At 44.9% G+C, this 17,329-nt stretch overlaps 1 long non-coding RNA gene across 1 annotated transcript; it reads right to left on the reverse strand.

Moving 5' to 3' along the window:
• Nucleotides 1-4,075: 4,075 nt before the first annotated feature.
• Nucleotides 4,076-16,932, reverse strand: LOC144989158 (uncharacterized). Its single transcript, XR_013653307.1, has 2 exons — nt 11,805-16,932; nt 4,076-4,521 (listed from the first exon to the last, which is right to left on the reverse strand). It is a non-coding gene; the product is annotated as an uncharacterized LOC144989158 (long non-coding RNA).
• Nucleotides 16,933-17,329: the final 397 nt, after the last annotated feature.

Consider the following 17,329-nt stretch of genomic DNA (forward strand, 5'->3'; position numbering starts at 1 on the left):
GAGGGCGTTGAGGGCGGTGGTGCGTAGAGTTGGGCGTGGAAGGCGGGTTGCGTCTGCGGGCCATACAACGCCGCTTGTGGCTTTAATTTTTTTTAAATCTGGCCACACGATCAAGACGTGACATTTTCTTCCCCCCTTCTGCAGTCTGTACTCCAATCTGAAACCCTCTAAAATCCCTGTGAAACAGAACAGAAAACATTCTTCCCTTTGTACATCGCAGTTCATCTTTCCTGGTTTAGCTCATTCTTTCTGAGCGATCATGCAGCCTTTTTCAAACAGTGCACCCTGTTCTATGTTCTGATTGGCTGGAGACCTTGTCAATCAATCTCCTCAGTCCGTGCAGTCTGGGGACGCGGAACGCGTTACGTGGAGCTCTTAGATCAGAAATTTGTGATTGATGATCAGATCTTTGTTTTCATTCTAAGATCCTGGACCTAATTTCTAGGAAGGTTTGAGAATTTAAACAAGAGAAAGGTGTGAAAATGTTCATGTTTGTGTGAGAAAAGTACAGAAGTGTGCAGTGAGGAGTTTTGGTACCATAAAAAAACATCTGTAAACAATCATTCTCCGTGGATTTCACAGATCATGGTAATTTTTAGAACGATATAAAATGGGAACAAAAGTTTTTAACTAAGCTTAGAATATTTTGTTTTAGAATATAATTTTCAATCCAAATGTTTTCATCTACATTCCATGTTATATCATTCTCACTCCACGCATCTGCTCGTGGTCCGGCCCTTCTATTGAATTTAAGAACCTAATGCGGCCACCGAGTTAAAATAATTGCCCGCCCCTGCTCTAGATGGTTCCAAAGGATCTTGACATATTCTGAGTGTGATACAACAGGGGGTTCTCGAACTGGCAGCCCAAAGGCCAAGTCCACTGGAAGGCGATGTGATCAACGGAACAGGGGTTCATATGGTGTGAACCCTGTGACCTCATTTTTCGTGCAGTTGTAAGCATGTACAAGAGGTTTTATGTACTCTCGCCACTTGGACTTTTCCAGTGTGTCCAACATGTTTAAGAGTGTCCTGTTGAAACGTTCGACTGGATTTCCACGTGGGTGGTAGGGCGTAGTTCTACTCTTTATTATCCCAGCTGTTTCACAGAGCTCTTTGATTAATTTTAACTCAAAATCTGGTCTTTGGTCTGAATGCAAGCACTCTGGAATGCCATATGGCACTATGAAGTCATTCCAGAGACACTTAGCAACAGTCTTGGCTTTTTGGTTTAGAGTGGGAATGGCTACTGCAAACTTTGTAAAATGATCTGTGATGACTAGAATGTCCTTGGTGTTTGAACTGTCAGGTTCAATTGACAAAAACTCCATACAAAGCACCTCGAGTGGACGAGACGTTTTAATGTTGAGAAGTGGTGCGGCTTTCTCTGTCAGTGTCTTACGACTGACACACCGGTCACATGTTTTTATTGTCCGTTCCATGTCCGCTGCCATTTTGGGCCAGAAAAATCGTTGGCGTAGCAGATCCAGGGTGCGTTCTATGCCCATGTGGCCCATGTCATTGTGAAGGGCTAAGAACAATTGGCCGCAGCCCTGGGGGAAGAACACGACCCTCCTCTTGTCGTCTCCTATATAACACTCCGTCTTCCAATCCAGTCGGTTCCACTCTCGTAGCAGTAGGGGCAACTCTGGCAGCTCCTCTCTGACCTGGGGGGGGGGGGGGGGGGGACTTTTTCACTAGTGTTGAGTTGATGAACAACTTCACTGGTGGCCGAGTCAGCCTGCTGCTCTGCTCTTAAGTCATCATGAGACATTGAAGGGATGGAAAAGGCCATTACTGTTTTCATCAAAATCGGGTGGAATGGCACGAGCAGTCTCAGTATCAGGTAAAAAGACCCACGTGAACCAAACCTTTTCCTCTTATTGATTTCTATTTAGGATTATTTGGATTTAAAAACACTGATTAAGGGTTAGGGTTGAAACTAGGGTTAGGGTTTGAGACAAAATTAGGGGCAGGGTTAGGATTATAAAAATTATAATAATAATAACTTTAACCATAGCGATAATAACAGTAACAATGATAATGAAATCTCTCACACTGTTCACCATAAAAAACACCCTGGGTCATAAAACATTCAGGCCTGTTGGCACTCTTGTTCCGAGCAAATATATCCATCTTCATTCCATTTTTGTTCTTTCTTTATCTGTCCATACTGAGTTGCTCTGAATGCCGCATATTTTTAGTGATTCGAAACCATGAGCCAGAAAATGCTTGACCAATGGTGTATGCACCCCTCTCTTGTTAGCAATATTGTATTTATGTTACCACATTCTTGTGCTAATAGAATTTTTGGTTTGTCCCACATATTGTTTGTCACACAAGGAACAGGAAATAAGATAAACACAGTTTTGTGTTTTGGGTGTGAAGTTCTGTTTAATTTCAAATAGTGTGTGATTTGAGTTATTTCTAATCATCTTGGGTCTCCAGAAAAATGTTAGGGATCTTTGAATTTTAGATTGCAAAGGCTTTACTTTTGCTCTAACCAGAAGGTCTTTTAAGTTTTTATTCCTTCTGAATGCCACAATTAATTTATGATCCTCCAGTAAGCCATGTAAAATATCCTGAAAATTGTTCTTATAAGTTCTCTGAATTCTTGTACTCAGTGATGAAAATGTTGTGATAAAAGGATTTTTTTTTATTTAACCTTTATTTACCCAGGAATTGTCCCATTGAGATTAAGAATCTCTTTCTCAAGGGAGTCCTGGCTAGGGGGGAAACAATAAATTACATTTACAAAAAAAAATGTCAACATTAAAAACAAATAAAAATTAGACCTCATGTAAAACAGGTACAAATAAAAGTGACTTTCTCCTCAAATCTCAGCTTGGATTTAAAAATATTCAGAGGAATGAGTTCTTTTAATTTCCATCTTTTCTGTAGAGTGTTCCATGTGGAGGGGGCAGAAAAGACAAAAGCCTTTTTCCCCAGTTCTGTACGAGCAAATGGAACGGCGAGCGATAGATGGTCATTTGAGCGCAGTCCGTATGATTCAACAGTCCTCAGCTTGATCAGGCTGCAAATGTAGGAAGGTAAAAGTCCAAGAAGTGATTTGTAAATAAAAATGCACCAGTGTGTGAACCTTCTGGTGGACAGAGAAGACCATCCCACTCGAGAGTATAGTTCACAATGATGAGTCGAGGCCTTGCATTTTGTCACAAACCTCAAAGCGGCGTGATACACGGAATCAATCTTACTCAAACATTGAGCTGTTGCATTCATATATAAAAGGTCTCCATTATCTAAAATGGATAAGAAAGTTGCTGTGACAAGTCGTTTTTTAATCCCAAATGAAAAACAACACTTGTTTCGAAATAAAAAACCCAGTTTCAATTTTAGGAGGTTTTCTGTGGTTCAGAGTTTTGAGAGCTTTATGAACTTGATTTACAGTAAAAGGTACAAACGTAAAGGGTTCACCGGAAAACATAGAAGAGTTTACACTGTGGGGCACTGAGGCAGCTCCTTTGTAGTCAGAGCAGGAGCCAGATGATATAAAATGATTATTGAAACAATTTAAAACCTCAGTTCGGTCATAAACTGGGACTGAGTTTTTTAAAACAAACAAAGGAAGATCATGTGAACTTTTGTTCACAGAGAAGGATTTTATCACCTTCCAAAATTTCTGCGGATTGTTGAGATGCTCAGTTGTGACAGATAGATAATATTCTGATTTAGCTTTTTTAATGAATGAAGTGCATTTGTTTCTCAGTTGACTAAAGGTGGACCAGTCCCTGGCTAAGTCTGTTTTTCTGGCTTTGGCCCAAGCCCTATTCCGAAGGTGAATGATGTCCTATAGCTCTCGGGTGAACCAAGGATTATCTCGTCCTTTCACTCTAAATTTCTTCATTGGAGCATGTTTATTTATAATCTTTTCAAAGTTGCCCTTAAAAAATGGGCGTTAGGCCTATGCGCTCCCAGTTAACCAAGAATAAATCATGATGGTAGTGTAACCTTTACGTGTATCAATATCAGATACACAGTAGATATTCAATGTACACCGGGCTAGATCAGAAGATCTCTGTTCGACTCTAGGAGTGGAGAAAGAGACCGAGACTGAGTTGCGTTTGTTGGTACCATGTAATTGAAAAAAACAAAAGGAAAAAAACAATTGCAATCACCGACACATAGAATGGCCGTACAATATTTACAGGAAAAAATAATTCACACTTGTAAATGATACTTTTTCCTCCTCCAAGAAAGTTTAGTTTCTCACGATTCGACTCAATAGTTCATTGCAAGAGTTCAGAGTCCGTTACAACGGCCAAGTGTCCAACAGAGGGTAATCCTGAGTGAAGGATGGGGATTGTAAGAGTGAAGATGTGAATGGCCGCGTAGCTGAATCGTAAGAGAACTGAAGGGAAGGAAAAGAGGGTGGCTGAAGAAGCCTCCTACCAGCCCGACCAGAGCAGGTGGAGTTCATAGGGTGCCCTGGACTAATTGCCCAGAGTTCCGGTTTGGTTCTAGGTCCTGGGCTGTAGCTCACCATCAAAAGTAATCACCTGACCTAAACAGAAAATAATAGGTCCCAGTTCCGTGTGCACACAAGGGTATTCATTTCTCAACATCACTAATAAATAAAGCTGATTGCATTATAAATAAATGTCATCTTTCATAATTGTACAATTGTAAGCAAAATTGGTTCATGATCAAAATAATGAAATATAAACTTATTCATTAACCAGTTCATTCATCCTATTAATCACGATTTAAAGTGTAAAATGCTAATACACAATGACATGTCATGATCAATTCATCACTTCAAACGTTCTGACCAACGTGTGGACCGTAGAAATTCATGCATGTAAAAACATCACAGTCGATGAAAAATTGGCTATAAGTTACGTTTCAAATAAGTTAACATTTGGAGAAAGTTGGTTGAAACAACATTGCTAACTGCTCCATGTAAAGTAATGGGACGGTGGCTAAGCTAAGCGCTAGCTCACTCACCAGTTCTGTTCTTCTAAGTGTGTCACTCGTGTGTCACTCGTCTCCGTCTTCAAATCGGCGCCAGCAGTTGGCTTCTCCAGCTAAACACCCGAGCCTTCCTCACACGTTTCTTCCGGCAACCTACCCACAGCTGTTTTTAAAGGGTTCCGATTGCACGGCCGAGTCACATGACCGCGTGACGCACCGACGCACGTAGGGTGATGATGTCATCACGTACGAGATGCGAAAGGAGACTAAACGCAGTATCTCACCCGGGTTACACCCTCCCCCCTTTAGAACATGCAACTCCGGTGCATACTAAACGTCATAAACACGAGAGTGCGAAAAGGTGTTTACAGCGGAGGCACGCAGCACTTCATTATACGCATCAACTAACCCATGAAAGAAATTGTGAACCACAGAGACCAGCGGCTTACCCAACCCCGAATATTGCAACCGATTGGGAGGATGACGTTGACGACCGGTACGCCGGACAGTGGAACTAGAATCAACATCAATGTCCGGAGAGTCAAGTTCCTCAGTAATTGTCTCATTGGAGTTGAGCAAAGGCTCACTAGCCCTGAGTTCAGGCTCTGCCTCTACCTGGTCAGTGAGTTCTGGTCCTTCAGGTGGATTCTCAGGAACGGTAAGTTGTACCTCTCCGGCCAAGTCCTCACCCCCAGGCTCAGATTCTCCTCTCTCCAACCGAGGATATCTAGAATCTGCAGAGGAATCTCCATTAGTACCTCGGTCAATCTCCTCAACTGCAGGCAAGTCTGGTTGCACAGCCGGGATCAACTGAGGGAGATTAACCGAAAGGGCAGGCCCAAGAGCAGTTGGTACAGGACGCTCTCTTTTGAAGGTAAATGAGGTAGGATGGATCTGAGATTGAGATAAGCCCAGCTCTACCTCCACATCTTCTTGATCAATGCTTGGATCAGCGGTAGCTAGTGTCTGGCTTCGAGTCTGAGGACGACGTGGAGGAGTATCAACCAATGAGTCTTGAGTATTTCCATCCGACAAGAAAGGACATGGTAGGAGGAGGTCTCTGTGTAGCGTGCGGGTTGGCCCGTTTTTGGTTTCTGGTTGAACTGTGTAGACAGGTAAATCTCCAGCCCGCTTTAAAACAACATAGACATCCTGCTCCCATTTGTCTTCAAGCTTGTGTTTGCCATGTAGTCTGACATTACGAACAAGTACTCTGTCTCCTTCCTCCAAACTTGATGGTGTAACACGTCTGTCAAAGCGAAGCTTGTTCTTCTCACCCGCTTTAGCAGCATTCCTGGACGCTATCTTGAAGCTCTCTTCAAGACGAGACCGGAGGTCCTCAACATACTGGCTGTGAGATGACAAATGGCCCTTCTGCAAAGGCAGACCAAAGGCGAGATCTATTGGAAGGCGTGGTGCACGACCAAACATCAACTCGTAAGGCGCAAAGCCGGTGACATCATTTCGAGTGCAGTTGTATGCGTGCACTAACGGCTTCACATATTCCTTCCACTTCTGCTTCTGCTTCTGTCCTAGAGTACCCAGCATGCTGAGCAGCGTCCGGTTGAATCTCTCTACCGGGTTTCCTCGAGGATGGTAGGGCGTTGTTTGTGTTTTTTGAATTCCAGCAAGCTGACAGAGCTCTTTGATCAACCTTGACTCGAAGTCGGGACCCTGGTCTGAATGTAGACGCTCCGGTATTCCATAACAGACAATAAAGTTCTCCCATAGGCATTTTGCCACAGTCTTCGCCTTCTGGTTTGCAGTGGGTATGGCAACTGCGAATTTCGTAAAGTGGTCAGTGAGTACGAGAATGTCTTTTGTATTGCTCTGATCTGGTTCAAGTGAAAGATAGTCCATACATAGCAATTCCAGTGGACGGGTGGTTCTAATATTCACCAATGGGGCAGATCTTTCTTGGAAAGCTTTACGTCTCACACAACGACTACAGGTCTTCACCTTTGACACAACATCAGCCGCCATGTGAGGCCAGAAGAATCTGGAACGCACCAGATCTACCGTTCGCTCGATACCCATGTGTCCCATGTCATCATGAAGGCTTGTCAAAACAAGGGACCTCAGCTCTTCGGGCAACACCAGTTGATACAATACTTGCTCCCCCTCTTGTCTCCTTCGATACAAGATGTCCTCTTGTAGCTCCAGACGATTCAACTCCCGTAGCAATAATGACAGGTCGGGAAGTTCATTCCGGGCAGTAGGAGGTACTTTTTCTCCTGTCTCCATCTGGTGAATGACCTCTCTAATGACTGGATCAGCTCGTTGCTTTTCTCTGAGGTCCAGATGGGACATTGAGGGAACAACTGGTAGTCCATTGTCACATTCACTGGCATAACAGTCTGGAATAGCATCAGCGGACAGACTTAAGGATTCAACCAAAGTGACTGGGTTCCCTGTTGAACTGCAGTGATGGTTGATGGCAAGACAACGATGACATATGGCAGAAACAACATCCGGGTTCATGTCTTCCACATCACTGGGATCTGTAGCATGCTCTGCCATAAATTGGCTGATCAGATCTTGATCCTTCTGTGATGTAGTACTAGTCAGCTGGTTGTGAGGGCGGCGAGATAATGCATCTGCGTCGAGATTCTGCTTTCCAGCTCTGTACTGCAGTTTGAAAGTGTAGGTGGACAGAGCAGCGAGCCATCCATGGCTGGTGGCGTCTAACTTTGCTGATGTTAGCAGGTAGGTGAGAGGATTATTGTCCGTTACCACCACGAAGTTAGCTCCATACAGGTAGTCATGTAGCTTTTCTGTCACACTCCACTTCAACGCAAGAAATTCAAGCTTGTGAGCGGGATACCTCGATTCACTTGGGGACAGACCTCGGCTGGCATAAGCAATCACTCTCAGCTGACCGTCTTGCTCCTGATATAAAGCTGCGCCGAGCCCTGTAGTGCTGGCATCTGTGTGCAATACATATGGCAGTTTTGGATTAGCGAACCCAAGGACTGGAGAACTAGTCAGCTTTTCAATTAGCGTTTCGAAAGCATGTTGACAGGCAGGTGACCATCGCTCTCCAAAAGGCTGTTTGATGTCATATAATGCTAGTGTGCTCGATCTTTTCCTGGATTTGGAGGCAGGTGTATAGCCACGTGTAAGGTCATTCAGGGGTTTTGCGATGGCTGCATATCCCTGGATAAACCTCCTGTAGTATCCAGCAAACCCTAGGAACGATTTGAGCTCTTTCAAAGTTTTTGGTACTGGCCAGGATTTTAGAGCCTTGAGTTTTTCTGGATCAGTCTCCACTCCTTTCTCTGAGACTATGTGTCCAAGGTATCGCACAGATGTCTGGAAAAATGTGCACTTCTCTGGGGATAATTTCAGACCATATTCTTTTAACCGGTTGAGCACTCTCAGAAGTCTCCGTTCATGCTCTTCCAAGGAGCTTGAGAACACAATAAGGTCGTCAAGAAAAACAAGTACTTCCTTCAAATGGAGATCTCCCACACATTTTTCCATTAATCGCTGGAAGGTACTTGGCGCGTTAGTCACTCCTTGGGGCATACGGTTGAACTCCCAAAATCCAATTGGCGTCACAAATGCAGTCTTCTCCTTGTCAGACTCCTCCATCTCAATTTGGTAGTATCCTGATTTTAAATCAAGCACACTGAACCACTTTGAACCGGTTAAAGCTGAAAACGACTCTTCCAAGTTCGGCAGGGCGTAAGCATCTTTAACAGTCTGAAGGTTTTAGTTTGTTTAGTCAATGCACAACCGAATGTCCCCGTTCTTCTTACGGACCACAACAATAGGTGATGAAAATGGAGATTCTGATTCTCTGATGACACCAGCCTTCAGCAAATCGCGCAGATGTTGACGCACCGCCTCAACGTCTTGAGGATGAATGGGCCGGGCTCTATGCTTGAAGGGTGTTTCGTCATACAGTTTAATTCGATGTTTCACCTTGTCAGTGCATCCAAAATCCAAGTCATGGTGTGAAAAGACTTCAGGAATCTCATTAAGCATGGACATGATCCTTTTCTTCCACTCTGGAGGAATAGGCGATGCTCCGAAATCCAGCTTCAGAGATTTCTTTCCAAAGGATGGATGATTTTGGGACACTCTGTGTGACAGAATCTGAGGTGAGTATACAAGTTCAGCAATAGTGGAGAATGGTGGGATGGTTACCTCGTGATCGGACTCATTGGCAAGTGTGACAGGAATAGTCTCATGGGATTGACTTGGGAGCACTATGAGTGAGTTTTTAACACACAGCCCACCTGGCAGTGGTGAAGCTGGGTGCTCCACAAGCACCCATTGACCGAGAGCTGGCATGCTACTGTACACGGAGCCAATGGTGATGATTGTCTGCCCAGCAGGGATAACAACTGGAGATTTAGTGGCTAATCTTACAACCCCATCGATGCCTGCTTGGTGTTGCTGGTGACGTGTCTGCAGCAGTTTGAGCACAGCCTTGTAACCATTAGTAGCTGGCTGGAACTCTGCACACTCACTTCCAGTGTACTGACTGTATAATGACTCCAATGTATTCATGCCGATTAATACTGGGGATGAATGTCCAGTTTTGATGTCAGGAACAACAAGTGCCAGAGTAACAACATCAAAGGCCACCCCCAGGAATTCTTTCGGGAATGTAACCATCATCTCCACATATCCAAGGTATGGAATTGCTTGTCCGGCAGCCCCCTCAACTTGTAATAAATCATTTAATTGTTTCACTGGTTGGTCTGACAGGTGCTGATTATAGAATGAGACTGGAACGGTTGTAACTTGTGACCCTGTATCGAGGAGACAGTTACATTCTGCATTAGCAATCTTCATGTTGGCTGTGCAACGAGAACCAATTAAACCTTTTGGTAATCGAGATGGAACATTGGAGCTGCTTTGAGTTTGTTCATTACAAATTACAGTTTTATTCTTCCCATAGTTCTTGTACTGGTTGGGACATTGCAGGTCCACAACAGTTCCAGTTTGCCCCACAACAGGAACTGGATCTAGTTTAAAGAGCTCATTGTGGGATTAAATTCTTGCCTTTTTGCTTGTCTTTCTGCGAATTGCTTCCTCTTGAATGCTACGAGAGCAGAGTTTGGGGGGTTCTCACAACTAGGTTTAATATGGCCGTCTTCGCCACACCTTTAACAGTATCCAGGTTTGAGTACAGTAGGCAGGGCCTTTGGTTGTTTACCTGCCCTCTGACCCTCCCCCGGTTTGCAACCTGTTCTAGGCTTGGCCGCAGCAGCTTGACTGGATCTTGATTTGGCAGCAGTGAGTGAGGCAAGCTTCTTCTGAATATCAGCCATTTGTTGAGCAAGCTGCTGCGTGACAGCAGTGAGAGCAGCAATCTCTCCTTTTTCTGTGTTGTCTGTGTAGGCATACTGTGCATGCGCTGAAGCTCGGGGCCTTACTGAGCCGAGATGTTGCTTCATTCTGATCGCTTTAACTGCTTCTCGATCTTCCTCCGTTCGCAGAAGTCGTAGAAAATCAACAAATGTCGGTGGGTTGTGTTTCCGTTGTTTCAGTTGCAGCTCTGTTATGAGGGAGTTATCCCAACAACCACGGCAGAATTGAGTCAACAGATGTCTTTCGGTGTCTTCATCTGAAATTCCTCCACGCTTAACTGCGGCGTTCAAAGCAACCTGCAGCCTTTGCAAATAATCTGATGGTTTTTCACCAGCATCTTGAAAAGTGTCTAAGAACTTTGCATATAATTCTTCACCATCCTGTACGACGCCATATGCTGAGTCCAGAGTGTGAAGATAAGTGATTGGTGGAGTATCTGGTGACAGATGTTTCACCATATCAGCAGCATGTGGTAACAAACTTTCCAAAATTTTACGTGAGCGTTGTAAATCAGACACTGCAGAATCTTTAAATAATAGTTCCATGCTGGATCTCCAGGTGTCGTAGTCTGATTCGTTCTGGGGACGAGGCACTCTTCCTGAGAAGACTCTGACACGTGCAGAAAAATGTCCTGTGCTGTCTTCCTTCTATACTATATGTTCCACTATATAGCGTTGGACTTCAGGTGGATTCAAATCATGCTGTGACATAGCTGGCAGTGACAGTCGTGGTGAATTCAAATAACTGGGATCTGGTTTGATTGTCGGCTGGCCTCCACTGGGGTTCTCATCAGCGGCAACTGGGATACTTTGAAGACCCATCTTGACGACCGAAGGAAGTGTAGTGACTGGTGCAGGAGTTTTTGGCCCCCCCTCCGTGTCCTCTGTTGCGTTCTCAGTCTCATCAGAACCAGGATGGAGCCGGCCAACAGTTTGACCAAGCAGAGGCATCACCCCATTTAATACAACCGCAAAATCTTGCCCTGTTAGTTTTGCTATTTTTTGCAATTCTTCCAGGTAAATTTTAGTTTCCATTTTGCCTATTCCTTCTGCACAAACCAAAGACAAATCTAGAATTTCATACGTCACCTTGTCATCTTCACAAACATACGTGTAAGGCAAAATCTTTCGCAACGCAACTAGCGGCGCACCCGAATTGAATTCAACCACAATTGATTGATCAAAAATTGAGTCGGACACGTCAAAGAGTTCGATCTTTGAAATTGAACCAAAACGTTTCAAAAATTGGACGACCTCATCGTCAGTTTCTGTTCTAGTTGCGTCTTGTATCAAAACCGAGTTGGGGATTTTAATACCACGTTTCTCCAATGTTTCCATTTCTTTCACCAACATGACCAACACGATTCAATTCTACTTACTCCACTCCTAGCTAGCTCACCACAAATTATGTAACCTTTACGTGTATCACAGTCAATGAAAAATTGGCTATAAGTTACCTTTCAAATAAGTTAACATTTGGAGAAAGTTGGTTGAAACAACATTGCTAAAGTAATGGGACGGTGGCTAAGCTAAGCGCTAGCTCACTCACCAGTTCTGTTCTTCTAAGTTCGTGTGTCACTCGTCTCCGTCTTCAAATCGGCACCAGCAGTTGGCTTCTCCAGCTAAACACCCGAGCCTTCCTCACACGTTTCTTCCGGCAACCTACCCACAGCTGTTTTTAAAGGGTTCCGATTGCACGGCCGAGTCACATGACCGCGTGACGCACCGACGCACGTAGGGTAATGATGTCATCACGTACGAGATGCGAAAGGAGACTAAACGCAGTATCTCACCCGGGTTACAGTAGGCTTGTTCATTAAATTTCTTGAAATTTCTCCTAAAGACGATGCGTGGTTTACATTTGGGGATTTTTGCGTCTCTGCATGCAGCAACAACACAGTGATCACTCAAATCATTACAGAAAACACCCGCAGATGAAAATTTGTGTGGAGCATTTGTTAGAATTAAATCAATCAAAGTAGACTTTTCTGGACATTTAGTATTTGGCCTAGTTGGCTGACTAATCAACTGGCTAAGATTTATAGAGTCACAGAGGGATTTAAATTCTTCAGAGGCCGTACTTGACCAGTCCCAGTTGAGATCTCCGACCATTAACAGTTCGCCATAATTTATCCTGGAGAGAAGATCTTTTAAAGATGATAGTGCCTCCTTGGTGGCAGATTGGGGCCTATAGCACCCCACTACTGTTATGGACAGGGATTTGGCTAATTTCACATTCAAGACTAAAAGCTCCAACTGTTAAGGGATGGACTTGGACATGACTGTTGATGCTTCAAATCTAGATTTAACATAGATGGCTACACCAACACCTTTTTTTGGCCTGTCTGTTCGATACACATTGTATCGATTTTCTTATTGTCTTTTTTTTTTTTTTTTTTTTTTTTTTTTTAACTTGTCCTGTCCAACAGCTAGGCAAACAGATGAGAGCTGAGGGCCTCTTGTGTTGGACATATTTTATTTTAACAAGAGGGGTTATTCATCTTCAGACAAACCAAAGGTATGTCTGAATAAACCCCTTTTGTAATTGAGGCCAAAATTTATTAATTTCAATCATGTTTGAAAATCTTTGGTGTTGGACCGGACTGAAAAGGAAAGAGGGGAAGAAGAGAGAGGGACGTTAGAGAGAGGGGGGGGTAGGAGGGTGATAATAGGAGGGGAAGGGGGGTAAGACCATGAAGCAGCATAGAGCAGACAGGTTTACTGGTTGTTTATCGTTACGGTACGGTTCAAATGTAGTACAAAAAGGGCGGGGCCTGTTCACACACACTCAAATATTATCAACACACCTGCTAGCCGCAAAAATGTCCACATGTCAACATGCACACAAAACAGATAGTGTTCACGAACGCATACCTATGCCTTTAAACCAACTAGTGTGAAATCTTTCATTCATTCAATCATGCAAACTATTAGTGCAAAGGTGAGCTAACACCTGTGCTCAGGTGAGTGTTTATGTTCTTCTAAAATGGATGGTGGAATGTGAAAAGAAGGAGGAGGAGCGCCCAGCCACCCCCACACCCATACCCCCGCCGCAGCAGCAGCGGCAGCCGGAATTCCCCCAACACCACACGGGAACAGGCAGGGAACAACCGCCCCCCGGGCGACCAAGACCGCCACCCAGGCCAGGGCCAGCCGGACCGCCGCGAGGCCCCCAGAGCCAGAGAGCAGGGAGGCGCAGAGGGAAAGAGAGCGCCGCCCCAGCCCAGCCAGGAAAGCAGCCCCCCGCCGCGCCGGAAGAGCCCAACGCAGGGCCCCACCGGAGAGGGACGCCCACAGCCCCAGACGAGCACCCCACCACCACCCAGGAGTTCCAGGCATCCCCCCGCCCCGACCCCAGGTACGAGCCAGGACCCCCAAAGGGAGACCCGCTCCGCACTCCAGGCAGCCACCCACCCGGCCCACGGTTGGTCCAGGTAGGAGCAAGGCAGGGGCCCGCCGCCCCCGCCCAGGAGGGGGGAACCCCGGGGAAAAAAGGGCGGCCCACAAGGGATGTTATAAATATGGCCCGACCAGGCTCGGCCATGTTGGAAGTTTGGCGGGGCCCAGCGCCCAGGGGCAAGGACCAGGACCCACCCCCCAGGGACACGAACACCCCCGGCTCAGGTGTAATATGAACCCCCCCACCGTGCGGAGAGAGCACCGCCAGGCCCAGGGAGCCGGCACCCAAGGGACACGGCCGCCATCGCCAAGGGGCCCGCACCCCCCACCAGGGAAGGGGTAGGGGACAGATGGACCCAGGTCCCACCTTCCTTGTAAAATGTGTGTGCGTGTATGGGTGTTTGAGAGGGTGTTTGTGTGCATGTGTGTGTGTTTATGTTTGAATGTATATATTGAAGGGGGAGGGGTGTGTGTACTAAGGGGGGTGCAGTTAAAATTGGCGAGTAGGGCACTAAGGGGACATCTCCTGATTACTCACAGTGATGTCCCCTCACCCTCCACACCAAGGGGCCCTAAATGTCTAAGGTGCGGTTAAAATTGGCGGGTAGGGTGCCAGGAGGACATCTGCTGCTTGCTTGCAGTGATGTCCAAGCACCCCCCCCCTACCAAGGACCCTACATGTCTAAGGTGCAAATAAAACCGAAAGAGGGGGGGCCCACTCCATACGGCAACCATAGGAGGGGGGCCACTCCCAAGTAGCCCCCCCCCAAGGCGCATCGCAGGCTAGACCCCCCACCCCCTCACCCTATTGTCTTCTTTTTTTTCTATTGAAATGTTTTGAGGCATTTTCTCAAAAATGTTCTGGAGTAACCCCTATTTCATAATGCTTTGAACAGAATTTGAACAGAACTCCAAAAATCCTCAGCTCTGGTGCAGATCCTGTGAAATCTCAATAATTGGGATTTAACTACACCTGTATAAGTATGTTTGGGGTGAAAACTTGTTTTGTAAAGCAGAGCATGAGTGTCCGTTTCTTTAAAGAAAACCTTGATTCCTAGCTGTTGTGTCTGTGCATAATTTGGGCCTTTGTACACTGTTGTGTCCAGAAAATTAACTGCCTGGCTCTGTAGATCATACTTAATTTTAATTGAAGGGTCATGATTATTTAAGACATCCACAGATTTTTGAAAGTCTGTCTCTGAGTAAGACCAAATTCCCCAGATGTCATCCAAATAATGGTAATAATATGATGGTTTCTGTGAGCATTTATTCAGTGATTTTTCTTCCCAATCTGCCATAAATATGTTTGCATATGCAGGTGCAAATATCTTTCCCATCGCTGTTCCTTTAACATGAAGATAGAATTCCCCGTTAAATTCAAAGTCATTTCTAGTTAAATTTATTTCCAATAGTTGTAGAATGGCCTGATTCGGTCTTTTACAGTCTGGGTATTTTTGTAGTGCATTTTTAACTGTTTGTAAACCTGCTTTAATATCAATGTTAGGGTATAAGCTGTCAATATCGATCGTGAAAAGCAAGGCATCTGCTGGGATTTTAATGCCTTTAACTATCTCTATAAAATGTGTCCTTTATGTAGGCTGGATGTTTAAGAGACAGAGGGTTTAAATAAAAATCAATATGACGGGGAACGGCGGCCGGGTGCCGTGCTGGTCGCCGTGGCGGGGGCTGGGGGGGGGGCTTGGGTCATCTGCCCATGGCCGGTGTTGCGCCCGTGGCCTGGCCCCCCGGGGGTCGACGCCGCATTCACAGCAGGAGTTAAGGGGTTCACGTGGGTGGTTTATTTTATTATTTATTTATTTTTATTTTATTATTATTTTTATTTATTTATTTTTTATCTTCCTTTTTTTCATTATTAGTATTATTTAATCAATTTTGGGGTTTTTGGGGGGGGGGGGCTGGGAGGGCAGTGTGCTAGTCCTTGAGGATGTCAGGGCATGGATGGTGGGGCTGGCCCCTGCCCTTCCGTTCTGGCACCGGGCCCCTTCTTGCTGGCTGTCTCTCAGCGCTGGTGCGGCTCTCGCCTCTATCTGCGACTGGCTTGCCACCTCCTGGCTGCCTGGCCGCCCTGGGGGGCCGGTCGCTCGGGGGAGCCTTCTCCCCCGGTTAGGGTTAGGGTTAACCCTATATATTCATCTTTTTGGTATCAAATTAGAAAATACATACATATATATATATATATATACATATATACATACATATATATACATATATATATATATATATACATACATATATACATATACATACATATATATATATATACATATATACATATATATACATATATATATATATACATATATACATATATATACATATATATATATATACATACATACTTCACTTCCTCAATGAACTATCCAGACCAATCACTTTATCGGACCAACCTACAGCCAATCAAATAGTCTGACGTCATCATTAGTCACTTCTTTTGTTCGATGGTCTGCGACTAATGATGACGTCACACCATCTGATTGGCTGTACGTTTCTCCAATGACGTCTACGGTAGTGATTGGTCTGGATAATCCATTGCGGAAGAGAAGTCTTCATGTAAACAATGCTAAGCTCCGATAGACACAGGGACATGACCATTTAAACATGCTTTTATTATTATGATTATTACTAAGTGCATGTTCGCTTATAGTTTTTTTAAATCCGTGCGCCCGGGGCTTTTTCTGTCTGAACTGACACGGAAGAAGGTTTACGATTAAGTCAATAGGTTAATACAACATTCATGCTAACATTAGCCGTGCTGATGAGCGATTTAGCCGTGGATCGACTTAAACTGGAATAACCATCAGCCTTTATTTTGTCTGGACCTGTCACCTGAATGGTAACACAAATTCACATGATTGTGTGCACGGTTTGTCAGGACTGGTCCCCCAAAAGCCTCCTCCGCCCGTCCTCGGTCTGGAGATAGTACAAATCTCCCGGGGGACACGGTTCTGAAGTCGGCGCAGCAGAACAGGGAAACGGAGTGCGGTCTGAAGTTTCCTCCGTTGCGCACACTGTACCAAAGCACCCTCACATCCCTGCAAACACGAAGCTAAGAGTTTATCTTCTATGCTCAGAGGCATGCACATGCAATAACTTTGCATGCGCGCACGATTGCGTAACAGAACGAGCACAATTGATTAATCCGTGCGCACCATTTAGTAATCGGTGCGCACGCTTTAGTCATCTGTGGGTACAGTTTACTAAATGGTGCGCACGGTTTACTAATCCGTGCGCACCATTTAGTATTCCGTGCACACGGAATACTAAATGGTGCGCACGGTTTACTAATCTGTGCGCTCAATTTAGTATTCCGTGCGCACAGTTTATCAGTTTTTTTTTTATTTTTAACCACTGGCACCCGGCGGGCTCCGTACAAAGTAAAGCAAGAACATAAAAACAATAAACAGTTAGGTGCACCGATAAGGTGAACAGGCGTCCTGTCCACGCTCCTGTAAAAGGCAAGGTCACAAGAAGAAATAATACAACTGCAACAGAAGATCTTTCATTAATTGCAGGCAGAGTTCAGCAGTTGGTGCTGCGAGCGGGATGTCATCAGCCTACATCATGAAAACACAAACCTCTTATAGCATAATGTTCTGTCAGAGAGACTTTAAACAGTGATCAAAAATGCAAGAAGGATTTTATGAACACCTCTGT

The sequence above is a fragment of the Oryzias latipes genome, chromosome 22 (assembly GCF_053564925.1).
Source record: "Oryzias latipes strain Hd-rR chromosome 22, Olatipes_Hd-rR_3.1".
Taxonomy (NCBI): Eukaryota; Metazoa; Chordata; class Actinopteri; order Beloniformes; family Adrianichthyidae; genus Oryzias; species Oryzias latipes.